This window comes from Dermacentor silvarum, chromosome 5 (genome assembly GCF_013339745.2).
Source record: "Dermacentor silvarum isolate Dsil-2018 chromosome 5, BIME_Dsil_1.4, whole genome shotgun sequence".
Lineage (NCBI taxonomy): Eukaryota > Metazoa > Arthropoda > Arachnida > Ixodida > Ixodidae > Dermacentor > Dermacentor silvarum.
In genome coordinates this window covers 182680853-182703913 of record NC_051158.1, presented here as the reverse complement: position 1 = coordinate 182703913, position 23061 = coordinate 182680853, and the positions used below count along the sequence as shown (strand labels likewise).

The 23061-nt window shown below is 48.6% G+C and overlaps 1 protein-coding gene across 5 annotated transcripts in view; it reads left to right on the top strand.

Annotated features, from left to right (window-relative positions):
* Positions 1–23061, top strand: part of LOC119454627 (keratin-associated protein 21-1-like) — a 569870-nt gene that overhangs the window by 347841 nt on the left and 198968 nt on the right. The window contains exon 1 of one of the 5 annotated variants that reach the window (XM_049666922.1): positions 19130–19139. The exons of the other annotated variants lie outside the window; for them this stretch is intronic. The gene's annotated coding sequence lies outside the window, so the exon portion shown is untranslated. Of the gene's footprint in view, positions 1–19129; positions 19140–23061 lie in introns of those variants that run through there. 5 annotated transcript variants of the gene reach the window in all.

Here is a 23061-nt window from a genome sequence, read left to right as displayed (position 1 = left end):
ATACGTTGCCCAGCAGCGCGGATCTTCATCAGCTCGACACCAGTCACGCTCCCCTTCGCCGCGGCGATTTTCTCCGACTCGCCGTACGTATCCGAGCGTGGTGCAGGGTCGATCACCCAGCCTGCGCCGGGAAAACTAACCGACGATACATCGACGACGACAGTACCTGCTGATTACGGAAGACGAATTTCCTTGGACATTCCTGTATTGCTCGACGGTCATGAATTGACTGCTTTAGTGGACACCGGAGCGGATTTTTTAATAATCAGCGAAAAACTGGCCACCCTTCTAAAGAAAGTGATGACGCCTTGGAGTCAAGCGCCAGTTCGCACAGCTGGCGGGCACATCGTCACACCACTCGGCATGTGCACGGCACGAGTAGAGATTCGCGGCTCTACTTTTGTTGCCAGCTTGAGCATTCTCCCTCACTGTTCTCGATACCTGATCATCGCCATGAACTTTCTCAGGGAGCACGGAGCGATCATCGACATTCGACAACGCCTCGTCACTTTCTCGGCAAAGAGAGCCGCAGCGACCACCAACACCATCCGCCCTCGAGCACCTCTTCGTGTCATCGACGACTCTGTCATGTTACCACCGCGTGCAAGTATTGTGGTTCAAGTGGCATTTGACAGACTCTTATGCGGGGGAAGCTGTCGCAGAAAGCAATCACTCTCTCCTGCTTTCTCAAGGTGTTTGCGTAGCAAGAAGCCTTATTGATCTCCACGATGGCCACTGTGACGTTCTTGTCACGAACTTCAGCTACGAACACCGCCACCTTTTCCCCGGTGCTGTCATCGCCTACGCCACCGACCGTGGGTCTGGCAGCAGAATCGCAAACATGCGCTAAAAATTTGCCTACTTCTTCTTACAGATTCCTGCAAGTACCTGTTTCCACTATCTTCAATGTTGTGCTCCTTCGGATCACGAGCTCGTCGGTCTGCCCCACCAGACGGTCGACGGTTGCTCAGGATTCTTCACGTGTCCGTTGCCAACGAGGGAACTAAACGCTAACGTGTGAACCTGCGATGACTGCTTCCTTGCTGGCCAACGCAAACTTGGTGGTATTGCGCATGTTCCGGCACCTCAGCGACATCTACGTGCTCGCAACAGGATAAAGGACGGACGCCTCTGGGGTTCCACTTCAGTGGGTCTGGCAGCAGCATCGCAAACATGCGCTACAAATTTGCCTACTTCTTCTAACAGGTATGCAATTGGTGTGGTTGTAAATGCTATAGAAATGATGATCGTTTCTTGTTCCTGCTGCCGGACCCTCCCACGTTTATTTCCCCGAAAAGAGCTGCCTCTCTTGTGCACATTTTGAAAAGACGGTTCATTCTTTCAGGCGACATAGAAACCAATCCGGGTCCCACCACCGAAACAATGTTGGCCGAATTGCTATCAGGACAGGCTCGTATAAGCAAAGAAGTATCAGCACTAACCTCTCAAGTTGCCTCTTTCGATGATCGTCTATCTAAACTAGAGTCACTTGTCGCCAACACTACGGATGTCGTTGAGCGTGTGCAGGAATTGAAAAATAGTGTTTCTGGTCTCTCAGATATGATCCAGAAGCTGGAGCGTAAGAACCACGACCTTGAAAATTGGTCGCGACGGAATAACTTGGTTATTCACGGTTTATCTGAAACACTGAACGAGACGCCTGAGGCCCTTCTTACTTCAGTACTACGCATGCTGACCTCAAAGCTTGACGTCACGTGTGATAACATCGAGCGTTGTCACAGACTTGGGCAAAAACGGACAGGTAAAGATAGACCTGTCATCATCAAACTCTTGGATTTTCGAACTAAATTACATATCTTAAGTAACGCGCGAAAACTGAAAGGTGTTAGATACGGACCCTTTCCCGGAATCACCCAAGTTTCCCCACCACCTTAAAATGTCGTCGCATTCCAATTATGGTGCACCGAGGCGCGTCAACCATGCTACCGGACCCGTCAGACAGGTTGGCGACTCCTACCTCACGCACCGCACGTCGAGCTATTGTCTCTCCCCCTGCTTGACTCTTCCCAAAAGTGGAACGGGAGGCTGGCACGGTTCCAGGAAGGAAGCCTTGGTCGAGTGCAAAGCGGTTTTGCAGCTCTGGAGGGCCGTTCCGAGAACATCCCGTCTCCTTCAGCCGAGCGCTTCCAGGCGAGGAGGCAAAGCCCGGAGGTAAATCAGCCATCGGACAATGAAGCCCTCGGAGCGTCCCCATTGGCCGAATATGACGGCACTTGCACGGGCCAATACCAGGGGAGGAAAATGACGACACCTGGGCTGGCTCGACGATTATCCAAAAATGACGAGACCCCGAGAGACCGAAGGGGTTAAAAGAGCGACAAATCGAAGAGAGGAAAGCTCTTCTTGCCACGGGCCGCAGCGTCCGAGATGCTGCCGGCCGTCCATCACTTTATGACTGTTCAGTATTTTGTATTTTAATCACTGTACATGATGTAAATAAATCCCTCCTGTTTCTCCCAAGTCCGCCTCAACGTCCCCCAACTCCCGCAACCAACGCCTACCAGATCTAATAACTGGTGTCAGCGATAAGGATGAACCTTCGACCGAAGCAGATTCAATAACTGGTGGCAGCGATAGGGATGAACCTTCGACCGAAGAAGAATGAGCTTTCGACAAAAGGAGTCCTGAGAGCGAACAGCGAAGGAACTGGGAGCAACGAAGAAGTATGAGCCTTCGACCCACGGATTCCAGCTGAACAACTCGGAACAGCGATAGTGAGGAACCGTCGACCAAAGTCCGGAGAAACTGGGAACATCGAAGAAGAACGAGCCTACGACCCAGGGAGTCCCGAGGAACTGGGAACAACGGACGGATGGACGAGATGGCGTGGTGCTGCATCCGTGAGTGAGTGCGTGGTTTTTTTTCCTTTTGATTCGCCAGACTGCAAATTTTGCGTGTGTATTTTGATTGTTCTGGGAATCGGGAATTTGTAGCATATTTTGAGTTTGCACAAATTGAGGAAACAGTTCTAACCACCAGTCGGGGCAGCTACCATGGATCTCATTAGAAGGTTGACGTTGACGACGGCAGACTTGCTGTTGGTTTGCGAGGATTTGGGAGTTGAGGCGGAAGAAACAATGGAAAGGCCCGCTATCGAGCAGGCAATAATAGATAGTGGCTTTGATGATGAAAGCATTGAGATTGCTTGGGTAGTAGTACAGCGCTAGAATCAGGAACGCGAGCGTGAGCGTCAAATACAAGAGCGCGACAGGGAACGCGAGCGAGAATGGCAAGAAGTTGAGCGTCAGGAACGTGAGCGCGAGCGGGAACGTGAGCGAAAACGGCAAGAGCACGAAAAAGTAATGGCAGCCTTGAACAAAGAGATTCAAGCGTTGATCGAACAAAGACAACAGCAGCCAAAAAACTCTGTAGGTAGTAATGAGCGAAAGTGTGAGGAACTCGCTAGCAGATTTTCGTCAAAAGCCGAAGAGAAGAGTAGCTCATATGAGATTAGCAGCACGTTCATAAGTGAACAGAAAGTGTTATATGCTAACGATGCCTTAGTGGCAACAAAGGCCGTTGAAGGCCGTAGTAAGAGCGACGAGGTGCTGTGCCAACAGAGCACTGTAGAGACAGCTAGGCCAGCTGTGAATGAATTGACACAGTCACCATGTGTGTACGTCGCAAGTAATGTTAACAAGGTCGTTAACGAAATAGTGAATGCTGCTGACCCGACAGTCACGAACACCCATGTCGAGTCAGGACTGAGTGCCGTAGCGCAGTGCAGGCTGGACGATGTAGTTAAAGGTAGACCGCAGGAGCGCGAGCTGAGTAGCTCAAGGTCAGACAACTGCATTGTTCAGGGATCAGGGAAGCTGTCCGCCAGTCCAGATAGCCAAATGAGCGAGAATCGTTCAGACTGTGCGAGTGAGAGAGCTATCGAGACCGAAGAGCTGTGTGCCGATACACAGAATGAGCTGGACAATGTAGTAGTGCACAGTTCGCAGAAGTGCGAGTTGCGTAGCACGAGTAAAGCCTGCTGCATTGTACCAGAGTCGGTCGAGCTGTCCGCCAGTCAAGGCAAAGAGAGGGATGATTTTACGGTAAATCACTCTGACTGTGCGCGTGAGACGGTGATCCGGACCGATGATATAAGTAACGGTCAGCACGAGGCGCGAGCAGATGGCTCAGAAAAGGGCACTAGGAAAAGGCGCCGTAGAAAGAAGCGTTGTCAAAATCGGAATGCGGCAGAGTGTTCGGCACAGCTTAAGAAAGTGAGTAGTGTCAAACTAGTCAAACAGCATCAGCGGTGCGCAAATAAAAGAAAGGTGCTATCGCCGATGACAACGTTTTCCATTCAAGCGCGTCCGGGCCACCGGAGAAAAGTCAGAGAAGCGTGTTCAGTGCGGAAAAAGGGCAAGGGGCAAGTAGTGTCCCAGTCATTCCGTCGATCTTTTCGGGGTGCAGCACGCATTCCAAGAAAGCGCAAGGTGGCAGGATGAGAGGAGGTTGTAGTGAGACGCGACGCGGTCAGACGAGGTCATGACCAAAGCGTGTCGGCAGGACACAAATTGGCAGGGGACTGTGACGTCTCGAAAGAGCTGATGGGCTGTCAAGCCTTTTGTTGTCCCTGGTTAGCTAGAATAGCTTTCAGCGCGCGACCACCTCGTGTACGGCTCAAAAGGCGAGTCCGTCATAAACAGTCGGAACGGTAGACAAAAAGAACAGTTCCGTAGCAGCAAACATTCTTTTTTGTTTGTTTATTTTTTGAGCATCTCAGAATTTTCGCGATTTGTAGAGTTTCTTTCAACATGTACGTTATGAGCTTTGCTTATTGTTTAGTTGGAAAAGCTCCGCAGTTTGAAAGATGCGTTTTGCGTAAAGCGTTAGTTTCGCGAAATAATCATTAATTAGGGCTTAGGCTTTTTTTTTTGTGAGCGACCTGAAGCGTCGAGGTCATTTGTTAAAAGCCGAATAGTAACGCGCGTGTGTATCAATTAGTCTTGATTAAAAGTATAAGTTTCTTTCTTTTAAGGTTAAGCGCGTTAGTTTTCCGTAAGTGCATAATTTGCATTGAGAAGAGTTGGTGCGATACCACTTAACACGTGTCCTGTGCGGACAGAAGGAACCAGAACATTTGTGACTGGGTCGCTCGTGGGTGTTGAGGGCGGCAGTGTTCTGAGTTTTCTATTAAGCGTGCGTACGATTAGTTAAAGCAGAAGCGGTTTCTTGTAAAGGTTCTTGTGAGTGCGTAAATTACGCAACTTTAATTTTGTTGTTCCCTTAAGATAGGTCCTGTGTGGACGAAAGGAAGGAACCTGAGTAAGCGTAAGAAAAGGTCTGCGTGAGACGCAAAGAAGGCATTAAAAAAATTGCCCGCAAAATTCGAGCGAGTTTAATTATGCATCCTTAGGTTGGCGAGCCTGTTCATTGTCCTCAGTACGTGCGAAAAGTCGCCCATCGTGACAGATTATGAGCAGGCTGTTCGTGAAGTGAGGCTGATTAAGGTGTTTTGAAGCACTAGTTACGTATATACCCTTTGATTTAGTTTTACGTGTTGCCTTCCTTCCTTTGAATAACGAGGTATGGCATAGTATTATGGCCTGGAAGTCATCCTCGTAGCATCAAAACTCCGCTTGCCTATGATTAAAATGGTTGTTTCCATTGGTTGTTCCGTTTCCTCCCGATTCATTTGCGACGACAATAGCATTCTGGGCTTGTCGGAATTCGAGGAGATATGGAAAGCTGTTTGGAAAGGTGGTTGGAACGACTATATCAAAATTGGGGGAAAAAAGAACACAGGGTTGATTTTGACATGGTAATAGCCTGGCGAGTCAAAGTTGAAGAGCCTGCGCTTGCACGTGGTGCAGCGCTATGTTGTTTCGTTTGTTTTACGTACGTTCTCCAGGGCCCGGGATCCAGAAATTCGTCACACGAGGCTCGTCACCAGTACTCTACATGTTCCCTCAGCGTTCCTCATGGCCAGTGAATTGAGTTCACCGGCCATTCCGAACTTCCGGGGCGAGGAGGAGCTGTTAGATATGGACCCTTTCCCGGAATTACCCAAGTTTCCCCACCACCTTAAAATGTCGTCGCATTCCATTTATGGTGCACCGAGGCGCGTCAACAATGCTACCGGACCCGTCAGACAGGTTGGCGACTCCTACCTCACGCACCGCACGTCGAGCTATTGTCTCTCCCCCTGCTTGACTCTTCCCAAAAGTGGAACGGGAGGCTGGCACGGTTCCAGGAAGGAAGCCTTGGTCGAGTGCAAAGCGGTTTTGCAGCTCTGGAGGGCCGTTCCGAGAACATCCCGTCTCCTTCAGCCGAGCGCTTCCAGGCGAGGAGGCAAAGCCCAGAGGTAAATCAGCCATCGGACAATGAAGCCCTCGGAGCGTCCCCATTGGCCGAATATGACGGCACTTGCACGGGCCAATAGCAGGGGAGGAAAATGACGACACCTGGGCTGGCTCGACGATTATCCAAAAATGACGAGACCCCGAGAGACCGAAGGGGTTAAAAGAGCGACAAATCGAAGAGAGGAAAGCTCTTCTTGCCACGGGCCGCAGCGTCCGAGATGCTGCCGGCCGTCCATCACTTTATGACTGTTCAGTATTTTGTATTTTAATCACTGTACATGATGTAAATAAATCCCTCCTGTTTCTCCCAAGTCCGCCTCAACGTCCCCCAACTCCCGCAACCAACGCCTACCAGATCTAATAACTGGTGTCAGCGATAAGGATGAACCTTCGACCGAAGCAGATTCAATAAAGGTTAAAAATTTTAAACCGGTGAAGACTTTTCGGCACGCGTGCGGCGGGTGCGAGATCCCTATGGCAGAATTCTGCGGAACTCAGAAAAGTCGCAAAGAAAGTACGTTTGCAACAAGAGCCCCTGATTATCGACAGTGTTCGGTACGAGTGGAACGACGTCAGAAAGTGCGTTGTTAAGGCATCTGATAATATCGCTCCCAGGAATTCTAACTGACCTCCACATAAAAGGAAACCGACACTTCTGAACTTTAATGCACGCAGCTTGGTTAATAAAAATGTTTGTTTCAACTGGCTTGTTGAATGTCACAGACCATCAATAATATGTGTTACTGAGACTTGGTTAAATGACTCCATTTCTGAGAGTGAATTTTTGCCGCCGGGTTACTCAGTATTGCGAAATGACAGGACTGTTGGTCGCGGTGGTGGCGTGGCGCTCTTTATTTCTAAAGATATTAAATACGTCTTGCTACCGGAAATTCCTGACAGCGAATCGGTTTGGTGCAAGATTGACTTTGGTGGCTTTACTATTGTGGTTGGCGCTGTATACCGACCGCCAAATGATGTCAATTGAATCCACGCTGTTACTGATTATATTGCAGTAAACAGGCTACAAAAAAGCCAATTAATTATATGTGGCGATTTTAATGCCCCTTACATTGACTGGCGTTCTCTTTCTTCTACTGGACGTGATAGAGCCATCTGCGACGCTCTAATCAATCTTGCTGTGTCATATGATTTAACACAGGTTGTTAGCTCGTGCACCCGTGAATCTGCTATTTTGGATTTGGTCTTCCTGAGTGACGGGCTCCATATAGCGAATGTGACGTTGTCGAGGGCATCTCCGATCACAAGGCGGTAATCGTCCATCTAGATGTTGCGCTAGAGCCCAATAAACCAACATACAGTACTGTCCATGACTTTTCTCGAGCTGACGACAATTCTATCGTCGCCACGCTTGCATCACACTTTGATGAGTTTATGTTTTCGAGCGATGCCTTAGGTGTTGACTTGTTAGTTTAAATGTTTCACCACATTGTCAGAGAGTGCATAGCTAATTTCGTACCCAAAAAGTGTGTAAAGCGAAACCCGAAGCACCCATGGTGTACTAGAGAAATTATTCAGTTGATTCGCCGGATAAAGCGCCTTCGCCGTAGCTCTCGCACCCAGAATGTCCGAGAAAACTCAATGCTAACAACACTTTATAAAATTCTTAAGACTAAAATGCAGCATGCTAGAGACTACTATTACAACAACACTTTGACGACATTCCTAAAAGATAACCCATCCAAATTCTGGAAAACAGTTGTTCCTCCTGGTATCGAACTCAACTTCTATGGTCGTTAATGGACAGTCGTGTACTAATGCTGTCATGATCTCTGAAGCGTTCAATAGATATTTTAAATCTGTTTTTGTTGAAGATAACGGCATTTTCCCTACTTTTCATTGTGGTAGTGCTTCAGCATGTTTTCCAAAACTTCAGATAACATTCAGCGGAATTCACAGCCTCTTGTTAAATATTGATACTAGTAAATGTGCAGGACCAGGTAACATCCCAAATATGTTTTAAAGAGATACTCAGAATACAGCGCGCGGTATCTGACTATTATCTTTCAAAATCTGTCGAATCACAAACTGTTCCTCGTGTTTGGAAGGTTGCTCAAGTTGTACCAATACAGAAATCTGGCAATAGGCAAACAATTTCCAAATATACACCAATCTCGTTATTATCTACTTGTTGTAAACTACTAGAACACATAATTCATAAGCATATTATAGACTACCTCAATAATAACAACATTCTTTCACATCATCAGCATGGTTTTAGATCAGGTCTCTCCACGGTTACGCAACTAATTGAATTCACTCACGACGTTGCCACTACACTTAATAATCGTGGGCAGATTGACGCCATTTTTGTTTACTACTCCAAGGCGTTTGACAAGGTATGTCACGCTAAGTTACGTATGAAACTTGGCACTATTTTCAGAGGTATACACGGCAATCACTTGCTTGGCTGGATAAGAGACTACTTGCATCTGCGGTCCCAGTTTGTCTCATTTAATCAGAAGCACTCATCTTCAGTCGGTATTTCCTCTGGCATCCCACAGGGCTCCGTATTAGTACCACTTTTATTAATTATTTACATTAATGATGTCGAGAGCGTTGTTACTAACACTGCTGTTAAGCTCCGTTTGTATGCAGACGACTGTGTCTTGTACTCTAACATTACCAGTGCCAATGCCCAGGAAATGCTGAATAACACGTTCAATGCCTTTTGCGATTGGAGCAAAACCTGGCAAATGGAAATTAACTTCGATAAAACGGTATCTATGACTTTTTCGAACAAAAAGGAACCCTTGACATTTGCCTACACTAATGGTGAGAAGATTTTGACTTATGTCACCGAGTTCAAGTAACTTTTTCTTCCAACTTAAAATGGCACAAACACGTGGACTTCATTTGTTCCAGGGCACTAAAGCGACTTGGGTATTTAAAAAGGACACTAAAAACAGCAACCAAGCAATGCCAACTAGCAGCTTACAAATCCCTCGTGAGGCCTGCTCTAGAGTATGCAGTGTTGTCTGGTCACCTCACTGCGTATCTGATATATCAAAGCTTGAGGCTGTGCAGAAGAAAGCTGTCAGATTTATTTGTAATCGATACGATCGCAATTTCTCCCCTTGTCTGCATGCTGGCCTGCTATCGCTTGAGCCGTTGGCACATAGACGCACGTGTGAAAGGATTATAATGTTGCACAAAATTGTACATGCTTATGTTATTGTCGACGTACTTGTGACATTTGTTAGCTCCTCGGCGCGTGTAACACGAAGAGCCAATCCTTTGAATATTGTTCCCTTTCGATCTCACTTAAATAGCTTCAAATTTTCCTTCTTGCCATTTACCATTGAATTGTGGAATAACCTACATACTCATCTCCGAGAAATGCCACCTCAGAGTTTTGTAGACGAAGTTCGTTTACATGTGACATATTGATTGTATGTTGTCTTGATCTACATACCCACTCCTGCTATGTCTCAAATCTGGGACAGCAGTATTTGTTAATAAATAAATAAATAAATAAATAAATAAATAAATAATATCGCCGATCTCACTGAATGTTTTGCTTCCGAGGCAATCGGCACTGCTGAAGCACCTCGAGGTCACGTCGACATTAGTGCAACGCTTCCTGAAGACAACAAAACCCCTGCGTGAGCTGTTGCTCGAGTTCCACTCTTGCTTTGCACGGTCATCGAAGATACGTCAAACGTCGATCACGAAACACCGCATCATCACCTATGACGACGCGCACTCCATACGGCAGCTGCCTTATCGTGTTTCCCCGACCGAACGACATGCCATTCAGATGCAGGTGAAGGAAATGCTTCAAGACGTCGTAATACAGCCTTCATGCTGTCCCTCGTCATCGCCAGTCGTGCTTGTTAAAAAGAAAGACGGCACGCTTCGGTTTTGTGTCGACCGCCGGAAGCTAAACAACGTCACAAAGAAAGACGTGTACCCGTTGCCTTGTGTCGACGATTCTGTGGACAGGCTGAGGCGCGCGAAGTATTTCTCTTCTATCGATCTGAAAAGTGGCTACTGGCAAATTGAAGTAGATGAGCGGGACCGCGAGAAAACTGCCTTTGTGACTCCGGACGGCCTTTAGGAATTTAGAGTACTGCCTTTCGGCCTCTGTTCCGCTCCAGCCACATTCCAGCGAATCATGGATACCGTTCTCGCTGACCTCAAATGGAAGAGCTGCCTCGTCTATCTCGATGATGTCGTTGTCTTTTCGGAAACTTTTGACGAGCACCTTCGACGCCTTCGGAATCTACTCGAAGCCATTCAATCGGCTGACCTTACCCTCAAGCCGGAAAAATGCCATTTCGGTTATAAGGAACTGAAGTTTCTCGGTCACGTCGTGAGCGCAGCAGGTGTTCGGCCCAATCCCGAGAAGACTGCTGCCGTAGCTTCTTTTCCCGCTCCAACCGACAAGAAAAGTGTCAGATGATTTTTGGGCATGTGCGCATATTATCGACGCTTCATTGAAATTTTTTCGAAGATTGCAGAGCCGCTATTTCGCCTTACGCGTGACGGCGTGCCATTCCTATGGACTGATGAACAACAGACCGCCTTTGCCGAGCTACAACGTCGATTGTCTTCTCCTCCCGTGCTCGGTCATTTCAATTAGGACGCTGACACAGAAGTACGCACTGACGCCAGCAATATTGGTCTCGGAGCTATCCTGGTGCAAAGGCAAGACAGGACTGAACGAGTTATAGCCTACGCGAGCCGCACTCTGTCACGCGTCGAGTCCAATTATTCCACCACAGAGAATAAGTGCCTCGCGGTCATTTGGGCTACTACAAAGCTTAGGCCGTATCTCTACGGGCGGCCATTTCAAGTTGTGACCGATCATCACGCTTTGTGGTGCTTGGCCAACCTCCGAGACCCTTCTCGCCGATTGGCACGTTGGAGTCTGCGACTCCAGGAATTTAACATCACCATCGTATACAAGTCCGGCAGAAAACATGAATAAGCTGACACGCTATCACGAGCACCTGTTGAATCTCAGAATCCTGACGAGGAAGATGACAGCGCCTTCCTGGGAGCCCTCAGCGGGCCGGATCTGCTGGCTAAAGAACGATCGGACGCTGAGTTAAGGCCCATCATAGATAACTTAGAAGGCGACATCGTGTCCATTCCTCGCCCTATTTCGCGACGGTTGTCTTAATTTTGCCTACGAGAGGGCATCTTATAGAAAAGGAACACAGGTTCCGGCGACAAACCACATCTTCCAGTAGTGCCTCAAGCCCTTCGCGACGACATCCTATTAGCCTGTCACGACGAGCCGACATCTAGTCACTTGGGCTACTCAAGGACTCTGGACAGTGTACGACAACTGTACTACTGGCATAGACTGACTGCTTGCGTCAAACGCTACTTGAAAGGATGTCGTGAATGCCAGCGCCGCAAGTCACCACCCTTCGAGCCTGCAGGCCTTCTACAACCCATCGACCCTCCGCGTACGCCGTTTGATCAAGTTGGAATGGACCTTCTTGGACCATTTCCCTTGTCTTCCTCTGGCAATAAGTGGATCATTTCGCAACCGATTACTTGACGCGTTACGCTGAGAGGAAGGCACTACCACGTGGGACAGCATCTGAGGTTGCCCAGTTTTTTATGCATCACATTGTGCTTCGACACGGCGCACCGTCATTCATCATCACTGACCGAGGGACGGCGTTTACGGCGAAGCTTCTGGACGACATCTCCAAGTTGAGTTACACGAATCATCGAAAGGCCACTGTATACCACCCTCAGGCTAACGGCTTGACAGAAAGACTAAACAAAACACTGGCAGACATGATCTCTATGTACGTGGATGTGCAGCACAAAACATGGAATGAAATCCTGCCGTGCGTAACGTTTGCGTACAACACTGCCACGCGGGAAACTACACGATTCACGCCGTTTCGCCTCGTTTATGATCGAGATGTTCTAACAATGCGCGACGCCATGATTCCGCATGACGACATCGATCAGCTCCTGACGTCGAGGAGTACATTCAGCGCGCCGAGGAAGCACGTCAACTGGCCCGTGCGCACATAAGACAGCAGCAGTGTACAGATGCAATAAGGTACAATCTCCACCATCGACAAGTTACCTATGACAAGTTACCCGGTGACCAAGTTTATCTTTGGACCCCGATTAGACGGCAAGGCTTCAGCGAGAAGTTCCTGCGCAAGTACTTCGGACCGTACACAGTATTAAGGCGTGTCAACGACGTGAACTATGAAGTGATTCCAGACGGAGACCTTTCATCACCCAAGCGTCGATTACCACGCGCAGAGATTGTACATGTCGTCCGCCTCAATCCGTATTTTACACGGTGATGTTCATACAGTGTAGTGGTGAGCCAACTTTTTGGTGAACCAACAAGTCGTGTCATCCTCCGAAGAACTGCGAAGCGATTTTTTTTTGTCCCCGACCACAGAACGCATTTTTTGCCTCGTGTTCATGTGCGTATGTGCCCCCCCCCCCCCCACCCCTAGCGCGTTTTCATTTTTTCTTGTGTGTGTGTGTCTTACCTAATTTGTGTACTTTCCGTGTGCGTCTTGTGTTTGAGCATCGAGTCGATGCTTCATTGGGAGGGGGAATAATGCAACCTGGTGTTTTGAGCCAGCATATGATCAGCATTGCGTGCCCAGCAAGAACGGCGAAGAAGACGACGAAGTCGAAGATCCGGCGCCAGCTGGAGAACCGTCCCTTCGTGTCTGGTGTTCTTCGTATCTGGCTGCTGGTACTGTTGATTGCGATTTGCTTAGCGCGTGACAATATGCAATTATGAACACCATTTCAGCGGTCTGAACGCAAATACCAGCGCGCGAAGTAGAACGAATGACCCTGCCGGGGCAGCAACACTCCATCTGCTAGTAGGTACAGCGTTTGACCGCTGGCGCCAAGCTGCGCCGCTCGCGCGTACCGCGTTTCTAGGTGGTTTCTTTCGCCGAGGGCGCTCGAACGCAATCATGTGGTTCTCATGAATGCACCCCTTGGACGCGTGGCTGTATGGCTGAGTGGCTACAGCGCTCCCTTTAGGATCATGCGTACGCTGGTTCGAATCTCGCCCGGGTTAGAATTTTTTTGTTAATATCACGCTTTTTTTATCCTCTCTGTTTGCCAGCGTGGTGGTTTGAACCCCGGTGCCACGGCGGCAGCCGTGGTACCGGGCGCCGACGCGAAGCGGCGGTCGTTGGGGTGTTGCGGAGCGCAGCGTAGCAACACCCCAAATAAAAAAATACTGCTCCAGTCAGGTAGACTGCTCCCTCCCTGATAGTGAGATTATATTTGGATCATCAAAACAGTGATGCGTTTATAATACCACCGATCCCAACAGCAGGCTAAGTCAACGCCTCCGTCAACGCCTCCTCCGTTCCAACGGCGGCGGCTTGATCGAAACATGATACGCGCGAGCGGCGCAGCGTGGCGCCAGCGGTCAAACGCTGTACCTACTAGCAAATGGAAATACGCTGCCGGGCAGTATCGCCAGCAGTTTCCAACGGTGCGACCTTCATGCGGCCCAGTCCACTTCGATCGCAGCGCCGCCACAGAACTTTTCCACGTCGGGCGCCTCGCTGCAAAGCATGCGCCGCCCCAGCAGCTCGTCCCACTCGACCGTATTCTAGTACAACTACTTCGCACCCCGGCCGGAGCCAACAGCTGGGCCCAGCGAGTCAAGGCGACAACGGGATGCCAGGCCTCCGCAACGGCGGGGACGCTGCCCACAAACCGCGGGCCGCTGAGGGACCAATCTCAGGTGAGCTTGCAAGCACGGCCAGAGAATAACGTACACAAAGACATCTTAGAAAGAATCAAAGCACTCGAGCACGAGAACGCTCAACTCAGACGCACAATGACAGAACTGGCTAACAAGAATAGATTGCTTAAAACGCAAACCAGCAAACCAAGCGCACAGACACAGGATACGCACATGGACACTTCACCCAGTCCGACTCCCCCCAGCGTAGCGGAATCAGAAACGGCTAGTCAAACCCCACCCGCGGGCACACCAGCCACCAAGAAACGCAAGGCCAAGACCACGGTAGGTGACACGCCTGCCAATGACATAGACGGTAAATTGGACAAGATCCTTAGTACCCTAGGTCAACTCCAATTCGATGTCGAGTCGCTCAAGAAGGGTCACGACAGACTAGTAGAGGCGGTCGACGGCCTAACTAGCAGGGTAGAAGTGATGGAGAAGGGCTTCGGCGCCAGGATCGAGGCTCTCGAGAGAACCGTCTTTACTCACTCCACGGCACCTGTCAACCCCCCCCCCCCCCCCCGCCTACCCCATGGTCAGAAGGAACAGTGCAACAAGCGATATCGTTACACCCAAAACGGCGGTAAAGTCCGCAACCAAAGTGGAAAGCAAAAATGGAGAAGGCAAATAAGCGACAACCAGCCGAAAGGCACCAAGTGCAAATTAGCAATCAAGGGAAGCTAATAATCTGGCAATGGAATTGTCGCGGCTTCCGCAACAAGAAATCGGTCCTACAACAACACATCAGACACACTACAGACAAGCCGGACATCATACTCATTCAAGATACCAACACCGAGGCACCCGCACCTCCGCGATATGAAGCAAATTGCCGTTCCACCCACAAAAGCCTGCAGCGGTGTAGCGACGTTTGTCAGTAACAGGCTCGCGTGGGACGAAATTGACAGAAGTAATCCGGACAGCAAATGCGAGCACTTGCTCAATTGAAGTGTTTCCCAAAGGCAAAAAGGCCAAGAGCATACTAGCACTCAACATATACAGTAGCCCGAACCACAAAAGGCAAAGTTTCAGACGAATGTTGAAGAAGGCCAGAGACAAAGCCGGGGACAACCCGCTGATTACTGCCGGAGATTTCAACGCCGCAAACGTAGAATGGGGATACGGCGTCGCCAGCGCCAAAGGCAGAAATCTTGCCACTGATGCGGAAGAGATGGGCCTCACACTGATCACGTCCGCGCTCTACCCCACTAGGATGGAAAATTCGGTCTCGAGGGACACCACCACAGACCTCACATTCGTCCTCAACGTCGAGAGGGCCACCTGGCATAATTCCGGCAAGCACCTCGGCAGCGACCATTACATTCCAGAAACGTCAATAGCAATCGCCTCGAAACCACTCCGAAAGTGGATATACGCGGATTGGAAGGCGTTTAGACAGGTAACAAAGGAACGTACCGAGAAGCCCACTACACTAGAACAGTGGACGCACGAACTCAAGGAGGACGCCCTCAAGGCGACAAAAGATATAGAAACGGACGTCCAGACAATCCGGATGCATTCTAAGCTCGTTCACATGGTGGAAGCAAAAAGATCCATATTGCAGAGATGGCGTACCCAGAGACTCAATAGAAGACTAAGAAAAAAATCGCACTACTGAACAAGGACATTGGGAACCACTGTGCGGTACTCTCCAACCAACAATGGGACGAAGTATGTGCAAGGGCCGATGGCAGCATGACATCGGTCAAAACCTGGAAACTGCTCAAACACGTTCTTAACAAGGGTCAAACCAAGAGTTCCCAGACCAAGGCGGCTGACAAGATAGCGAAACGCGACCTCAAAAACTCCAACGAGCAGGAATTTATGGCAAGACTTGTCGAAAGATACATGCCACTCTCGAGCAGCCACGAAAGCGACGCCGAAGCACCCGGTTCCCCGTACACGGAAGCGGACAACCCCGACCTCGACGAACCCTTCAACCTGGAAGAAATCAGGACCGTCCTTCAAAACCTTAACGGCACATCGGCCCCAGGTCCCGACGGTATTAGTAACAAGGCCCTTCGTAACTTGGACGAAGACTCCATCCGGTTCCTAGCGGATCGAATCAATCAGGTCTGGGATTCAGGCATGGTCCCGCCGGAATGGAAGCACGCCACTACGGTTCTCATCCCAAAGCCCAACAAGCCCTCGGGCGTCGAGAACCTTAGACCCATATCGCTCACGTCGTGCGTGGGTAAGGCGGCGGAACACGCCGTTCACAACAGAATCTCCAGATTCCTTGAAAACAAGGGACTGTTACCACACACCCTCATAGGATTTAGACCCGGTCTATCAACTCAAGACACCATGATTTTAATCAAGCACCAAATCATTGATGACCCCATTAGAAACGCCAAGGCCATTCTCGGGTTGGATCTCGAGAAAGCGTTTGATAACCTATCTCACCAATACATTGCGGACACCATTTCCAAACTCAACCTCGGAGCTAGATTCCACGCGTACGTCAAGTCATTCTTGGATAACAGGACGGCTACGCTCCGATTTGCCGACCTCTCCACGGAGACACTCTCGTTGGGGAGCAAGGGCACCCCCCAAGGCTCGGTCATCTTCCCTATGCTTTTCAACCTTGCCATGGCGGGACTTGCCGAGAAACTCGGACAGATCCATGGGCTCGAGCACACCATATACGCAGACGACATCACCATGTGGGTCTCCAAAGGAACCCCTGGTATGGTGCAGTACATCTTGCAAGAAGCAGCGAACACCGTAGAAGAATTTCTAATTCCCACAGGACTCAGATGCTCGCCTACCAAGTCGGAGCTGCTTGTACGCAGACCCACGCAGAAGGGCCGAAGGCCATATTCAACAGACTTCGATTACAATCAGGAAATTACCGTACAAACCAATTCGGGACACGCCATCCCGTACGTCGACAAAATCAGTCTTGGGTATGATAGTAGAGAATAAAGACGTCAATGCCTCTACGGTTCAGAAGCTCATCACCAAGACTAACAACGCTATCGGGCTCATCAGAAGAATTGCCAATAGACGCAGGGGCCTCAAGGAACATAATCTCGTTAAACTCATACACGCGTTCGTCACCTGTCACTTCGCATACGTTGCGGCAATGCTCAATTGGTCAAGATCCGAAAGAGACAGACTCAATGCGCAAAACAGAAAGGTCACCAAGCAAGCCCTCGGCATTCCGACCAGCACCACCAACGAGAAGCTGGGGCACCTGGGTATGCACAACACCCTGGAAGAAATTGCCGAGGCCCAGCAGCGCGCCCAGCTTGCTAGGCTTTCGACGACGCCTCCGGGGCGCACGATCCTAGCGAAGCTGGGATTTGCTCAAGGAAACATAGAAAAAGACTTTGCGGACCTCCCACGGGACATCCGCGCTAAGATCACGGTCCGACCTATACCCAGAAACGTACACCCCGAAAACAACAGGGGCAGACGACAAGCGAGAGGACAAATCCTCCTTAACCAAGCCTTGGCAAACCGCGAAAGCTCAGTTTTTGTGGACGCGGTGGCATACGCGGGAAACAAAGCTTTCGCAGTGGCGATGGTGGACGGCTGCGGATCCACAAGACATGCAGCCACGGTAATCGCAAGGAAGCCTGAACAGGCTGAACAGGTTGCGGTCGCCGTTGCGCTGACCAATGACAATATTTTTCACATCTACAGTGACTCCATAGCCGCAATTAGAGCTTTTCAAAAGGGCACGGTCTGCGCAAAGGCTCTAAGAATTGCCACAAAGAAAGAGATTAAGCACCACGTCATATACTGGTTCCCGGCACACTTAGGACCAAAGATCGGCGACGTCCCCAACCTTAACGAGGCGGCACACGAGGCTGCGCGCGCCTACAGACCGCGCGGCTTCACCCGACCACTCGGAGAACAAGGACGCCCCCACTACATACACTGAAATCACTAAACACTACTACATACAACGTAGACAGTTTAGCACGCCACACCGCATGCTCACTCGAGCTCAAGCGGTTACTCTCAGAATGCTACAAACAGACACATACCCCACGCAAAACAGACTACACCACTACATGCCTGAGCTCTACGACAAGTCTTATTGCACCAATTGTAATACATCCCTTAACGTCTATCATTTACTCTGGCCGTGCTCGCAAGCTCACATAAACTCCGAACCGGACAAGCGCAAGTTTGAAGAAGCAATCCGGAGCGAAGAACTCGCTCCCCAACTCTGGGCCGTCCAGCAGGTCCACGACGCCGCCGGGAAGCTCAACCTCCCGGTTCCGTCGTGGGAGACGCCCGCTCCATGAGAGCCCCAAAGCTCTCGTGGCCTGCAGGACCTTTAATAAAGTTGATTTCCTTCCTTCCTTGAGAGCGGTTGTGTGCGGTCACACAAACAACTCGCACAACTGTTGTCGACGGCGGCGGCGTTTTGCCCGCGTTCGCACCGAACGCTCGCGGCGTTAGTGACGTGGGTTATGAAGAACGTGCCAACCTTTGCCATACACTCTATGGTGGTGTACCGTAGCGACCGTAAGGCCATGGTCCCTGTGGTCACTAAATGAATGAAAATAACCGGATCATATATTTTTCTCATTTTAATAGTTCAAATAACCAATTACACCATCACATCTTAATAGTCATAATTGTAAATACATAATTCCTACCATTGTACAGCTTCGCTGGAATTTCTCCACCCGAGTGGAAGGGGTGAAGAGATGGGGTGAAAGGCTAATGTCTAAAAACTCTCCTGGGCAAGGGCCCAGCCCTGGGAGGGCTGGGCCCTTGCCCAGCCTCCCTTTCCCTGGTGATTCGGCTTTGGAATCTTTCTTCCGCAGTGGTGTTAGCAGCATCCCTGCCATGCTGGTCCCCTCGAGCGGTGGATTCATCCGGCTAAACAACCCGCAGGCTCTCCAGGCCGAGCTCCAAACCATGACGCGTCACCTTTAGATGATAAGCGATGTTCAACAATTTGGAAGAGGTGGGATAGTTTGTAGCTCATCAGATCCGACCTATGTTTTAGACCTTCTAAAGGGCAAGACTTTTGCATCTGTCGCGGTGAGTGCGTTTATTTATCCTCATCTAGCATGCACTAATGGCATTGTCCATGGCGTAGCCCAACTGAGACTCTGGAGAAACTGACTGATGCTGGCGTCATAGCTCTATACCGATATAACTGACTTGTAAACGGAGAAAAAGTTGCCCCTGAATCGGTTATTGCTACGTTTATTGGCATGCCCTGCCCATCTGAACTAACTGTTTGGCCACTTATTTTTGAGTGGAACCTCTCGCTTCCCCTTCACTTCAGTGTCGGAACTGCTGGCGTTTTGGAGGCTGCAAATCAAATGCACGCTGTCGCGTCTGTGGTGAGGATCATTCCCCTAATGTGTGCACAGCTGAAGCCGAAATGTGATGTGTGTGTGGAGGAAACCATGCGGCCGACTGTGCAAACTGCTCGGCAAGAGCTAATGAAATACAGGTACTCGATATAATTGGCAGGAGAAGATGTTCGCAGCGAGAAGCTACTGCAGTCGTCAAGGAAAGGGACTTTGTTTACGCTGGCCTCGCTGCGAGGCAATCTACTTTTAATGAAGATAACTTGTTAAAACTCATTGAGTCAGCAGTAGAAAAAGCAATGACAAAGGCTATGCAACAAATTGTCACAAGTGTTACAGAATGTATTTCTTAAGTGTTTACAGCTCAGATGACGCAGCTGTTGCAAACAGCTGCAACACCAATCACCAAATTGATTGCTTCCGCTGCAGAACAGGTAGCATGTTCAGTCATATCGCCGAGTATCAGATCGGACCCAACGTTTGTTGTATCCGATCCTTGTGCTTCGCGTCAGTCACTCACAGGATGACATCCAAACAGATCACGATACCAGGCCGCAAAAGCGAACTGGGTCTCCATTAACTGCGTCTTGCCCATATACGAAAAACGAAAAGGGGAATCCTATTTCTCATTCTGGCATCCAAGAGGGTACATTTCGATCGTAGTCGCTGAATAATTTATATCAATTAGATAATCACCACAGCTTGTTTAAAAGTGCTAGAGTGGAACTGTCGTTTCTTGATTTCTGCTTCAGCAGATTTAAATTGCTTAACATCACATCTTAATTCTGACGTCATAATTTTACAAGAAACCTGGCTCACTCCTAAGAAAAATTTTCGTTTTAAAGATTTTCTATCTTTTCGGTTAGATCGCCTTTCACTAGGAGTTGGCTTAATGATTTTGTTGTCTTCTAAATTTTGTCAGAAGGCGAAAATAGCTTTCAAGATAATGTCTCTGGAATGCGAAATTTTGGCACTGCACCTCAGCATCCCAGGCTACCGTTCATATTCCATTATAAATGCTTATTTTCCTACGGGCGTACACAGTACATACCACTTGGATAGTGCGCTTGCTAGCTGCAAGAATGAAGTCATCCTTACTGGTGACTTGAACTCGCATCACGTGTCATGGGGCTGCAGAACAGATTCATGTGAGACGCGTCTATAGGACTGGACCATAGATAAAAATCTACCATGCCTAATTATGAGATCACCTGCATTTGTCCCTGGTCAATCTCGTTCAGTATTAGATTTGACGTTTTCTAGCACAAGTATTGCCGGGACATCTTGGACTACGACTGATTTCTCCACAAACAGGGATCATCTCCCGGTATATTTGGAAAGTGCATGCCCATTAACATCAGTTGAACAACAAGACAGAACATTTGTTGACTGCAAAAAGTTTAAAGATTGCTTGCACTCCTTCATTGCGTCATTAACTAATAGTAATGATGAAGAGATTGGCTTGAATATTTGCTCAGCATTTCAGATGTCACGACAAAAGTCTGAATTCGTAATTCCGACAGCTAAGCGTACATCATCTAGTCCCTGGTGGAGCAGCGAGTGCAGATGAGTTTATTTCAGAAGAAAAGTTGCTTAGTAAAACTTCTAGATAATCAGAGCCCACAAAATTGGAAAAATTATCAATTTATTTCGGCAACCTTCAAGCGTACTGTTAAAGATACAAAAGATGAGTACGATAAAAAACATTTTGAATATCTATCTCAATCCAAAAACAAGTATGCTTTATTTAATTACCTTCGTTCTAGAAGCAGACTCCCAATAAGCGTTAATGTAGACTCAATCGTCTATACCTCACAAGAAATGCAGGAGTCCTTAGACCTATTGGCTAAAGGATTGGAGAGCCGGCTCACAACGCGCCTTCAAACTTGTGTATTTACACCTGCATTCTCGGACTACAGATAGATATCCTATTCGGAAGTAGCACAGGTCATGTTATGGTTGCCAACTACAGCGCCTGGCCCGGACAGAATAAAAAATGCAATGTTAAATATTTTGTTCCAAGAAGCCCCCAGTGAGCCTCTGAAGTTGCTGAACTACTCTATTAGTAATGCATGGATTCCACAGGAGTGGAAGATCGCCAAAATTATTCCGTTACTTAAAATGCAAGGGACAGGGTATAGTATCGACAACATAAGACCAATTGTGTTGACATCAAACATAGTGAAACTTATTGAAAGAGTGCTTCATGGGCAGTTTATTGACGAAAATCAATTGCTGATTCCGTGTCAAATTGGATTTCGATCTGGTTATTAAGTATGGCACGCGCATATAGACCTTGAAAGTCGCATTAACATTGCCAGGCAGAAAAACCAATATGCGGCTTTAGTTACCTTAGATGTATGTAAAGCCTATGACAGCACTGAACATACAATTAAAAAAAACGGTTATAGGGCCATGACTTTCCAGGATATATTGAAGCATGAGTGCATGAATTTTTAAAAGACAGGGAATTTTTTTTGTTTTCGAAGCGGCTATTCATCTGGTAAACACAAGCAAACAAGAGGTGTTCCTCAGGGATCGGTACTTTCACGAATGTTATTTAATATTTTACTGAGCAGAATCCCCGCTTACCGAGGTGTCAGTACCTACATTTATGCTGACGACATTGCCTTTTTTGGTATGGCTAGTGACATGTACTCCCTTTAAGAAATTTCGCAGTCGTATCTAAGGAAACTGGAAGGCTGGCTGGATAGCTTACACTTAAACCTTAATGCTAAAAGTGTGCTATCCTTGTTTTTCCCATTAAAGACTCGGTACACATATCGCTTAACTATCATCTAGAAGATAACCCTCAAGTAGTGTCACTCAAGTAATTTGGAGTTATTTATAACGGAACTCTTAAATGGCAGCCGCATATTTAATATATTGCGACAAAAGGAGCTCGTACAATGGGCATCTTGCGCAAGTTGAGTAATCGAAGAGCAGGTATGCGAAGAAGATCACTTTTGATGGTATAAAACGGCCTCTTAAACGGACTGTTAGGAGACCACCTAAGCACCCTAGGAACAAGCATTATCATTGCGACAGATGCATCACAGTGCGAGGAAAGACTGGCATTGGAATGTTTTGTCCTGCACTCGACTGGTCTGTTTCTTTAAGATTGCCTGACTGTGTGCCTATTTTTCTGGCTGAGCTTTTAGCAGTAATTGTAGCTTTACGTATATTAGACCAAACGATTACAACAGCTGCTATTGTTACTTACTAACTATCTGTATGCTCTTCCCTTAGCGCTACTTGTGATTCGCCCATGGTAAAACTCTTTTACTTGCTAGTTCCTGCCCATGTGCAATGTGTTCATTTGGTTTGGGTACCTGGTCATAAAGGTTTGTTTTTCAATCGAACTGCCGATTCACTGGCAAAGACATCATTTTGCGGCCCAGTTCATCCTATTCTACCAGTGACAACTCACATGAGGGCGGCAAGATTTCGGATGCGATCAATAAGAAAAACCTAATCAATCCCAGTTCTGACTGCTTCTCCAGATTATGAACACCTGGTAGTAGAGCACTGCACGGGCCTGGCCCGGGCCGTTTTTACGTTGGGCTGCCCGCCCGAGCCCGACCAAAAATTTTATGGCGAGACCCGAGCCCGGCCCGGGCCCGGAAATAATCTACGTTACCTCCCGGCCCAGCCCGGCCCGCCACCCCTTTACCTTAGGCGCGAGCGCAGCCCGAGCCCGGCTTGAAACCGGCCCAAA